At 38.3% G+C, this 2,201-nt stretch overlaps 1 long non-coding RNA gene across 1 annotated transcript in view; it reads left to right on the forward strand.

Moving 5' to 3' along the window:
• The window catches only part of LOC106724795, a 17,033-nt gene extending 15,141 nt beyond the window's left edge, over window positions 1-1,892 (forward strand). Inside the window, exons 2-3 of the long non-coding RNA XR_001360630.1 lie at window positions 1,076-1,082; window positions 1,777-1,892. This is a non-coding gene — a long non-coding RNA (uncharacterized LOC106724795). The remainder of the gene's footprint in view (window positions 1-1,075; window positions 1,083-1,776) is intronic.
• The last annotated feature ends 309 nt before the right edge of the window (window positions 1,893-2,201 follow it).

Consider the following 2,201-nt stretch of genomic DNA (forward strand, 5'->3'; position numbering starts at 1 on the left):
TCTATCTCTCTCCCTTCCTCTCTGTAAAAAATCAATAAAATATATTTAAAAAAAAAGAAATAGATTTTAAAAATTATTTTTTGTGTTATCTTTTTATTTGTCTATTTATTTTATATATTTTTATTTTTTATTTCTTTTGTTCTTAACCACTCATTCTCTTTCTACCTTTTCTATGCTGAAGCGTGTTCTTTCCCTTATTAATTCAATAACCTAACCTTACTTTCTGTATATAAGTTCTGCTTCTACAGATTCTGTCCCCCCCATTTTTTTCTGGGTGTTTTTGTTTGCATTTTTTGGTTTATCAATTTGTTTAGTGGTGTTTTCTCCCCATATATTTTTTCTTCCCTTTTCTTCTTTTTCTTTTCCCTCTTACCCTTTTACTTTTCTTGATATAATTTTAGCTTTTTTTTTTGCTCTCCTAATTCTCTTTTCTCTGGTGGTCACTTTTATTGAAGTTATCAGTGACATGAGTACATGCGTGTTTTGTTCTCTCTGTGTTGTGTCTTATCGAGTTGTATTTCATACTGTTTGGTCAATGTGGTAGATAGCAAGCCATATAACCAGACACCCTGAGAGGAGGCTCCATCCACAAATAAGACAATAACACTCAAGACCCAACTACACCAAGAGAATCCAAAATATCCCAAGTGGGGGGCATCCCTAGAATACTGAGCCCAGACCTAAGAGATTGCACCACTGGATCCCACAAAAAATCTATAACACAAACTCAAAAAATCTGGGAGGCATAGCAGTTTGATCTAATACATAGAAACAATCACAAAGGAACAGCAAAAGAGGGGAGACAAAGAAAAAAATTAATTTGAAAGAAAAGGAGGAATCAACAGAAAAGGAAATAAATGAAATGAAGGCAAGTAATTTGTCACAGAAAGAATTCAGAGCAATAGTTATAAGGATGCTAAACAAGATGGAATTCAAATTTCACAACATGTGTAAGGATTAAGAGGAAATGAAGAAGAATCAAAAGGAAATGAAGAATGACATAACTGCAATAAAGAACACAATGGAAATTTTAAAAGTAGACTAAAGAAGCTACTGACTGCATCAGTGAGTTAAGAGAGAAGGTAAAAAAAAAAACAAAAAACACCAAAGCAGAGCAGCAACTGGAAAAAAACCCCAAATTTTAAAAGCAGGGGGAGAGCCTAAGGGAGCATTGAGACAACACAAAATGAAAGACTATCTACATAAAAGGGGTACCAGAGGGAGAGGAAGCTGAACAAGGAATAGAAAACCTGTATGAAGATATAATGACAGAAAACTTCCCTGATTTGGGGAAGAAAAAAGCCACACAAGTCCAAGAAGCACACGGAGTCCCAAACAAGATGAACCCAAAAAGACCGACACCAAGACACATTGTAATTAATTTGGCAAATATCAAGTACAAAATAAGAATTTTAAATGTTGCCAGAGAGGGACAGAAAGTTACCTACAAAGCATTTCCCATTAGACTATCAACTGATTTCTCAACAGAAGCACGCCAGGCCAGAAGGGAATTGAATGAAACATACAAAGTGATGCAAAGCAAGGAATCAAATCCAAGAATACTATAACCAGTAAGGCTATCATTCAAAATTGATGGTGAAGTCCAGACTTCACAGCCAAAAAAGGCTAAGGGAGTTTGTTACCACCAAGCCAACAATGAAGGAAATGTTAAAGGGACTGCTGTAAATAGAGAAATGGAAAGGGAAGAAGGAAGACAGGCATAAAGAATAAAATGGCAACAAACAAAGACCTTTCAATAATAACCTTAGATGTGAGAACCAAGATGGCGGCATAAGTTACAGACCTGTGCATGCTGTCTCCCACAACAACATCGAGACTACCAACTATAAAAGAAACAGTTGTCATTCAGAACCATGGGAAAGCTGGCCCAGTGGAAGCTCTACAACTGGAAGGAAAGAAAGAAGAGCATTGAGACTGAGTAGGTTGTGCAGAGGCTCCAAGAACGGAGGTACGGAATTGCACACCAGACTGGCTGCAACTGGATGTGCAGTTTTTTTCAATCAGAAGGGGATGTGGACTCTCAAATCCACTGAGTGTGTTTGGGGCGGGATACTAAGGCTCCAGACCCCTATGGGGAGAAGCGGGATAGCCTTGCAATGACCCAGAGAGCGAGAGTGGCTGTCTCGCAGAACTGCTCGCTGGCACTCGGGGATGCGAGTCCCTGAGTTGCGGAGAGGCGA

The sequence above is a fragment of the Myotis brandtii genome, unplaced genomic scaffold, assembly GCF_000412655.1.
Source record: "Myotis brandtii unplaced genomic scaffold, ASM41265v1 scaffold976, whole genome shotgun sequence".
Taxonomy (NCBI): Eukaryota; Metazoa; Chordata; class Mammalia; order Chiroptera; family Vespertilionidae; genus Myotis; species Myotis brandtii.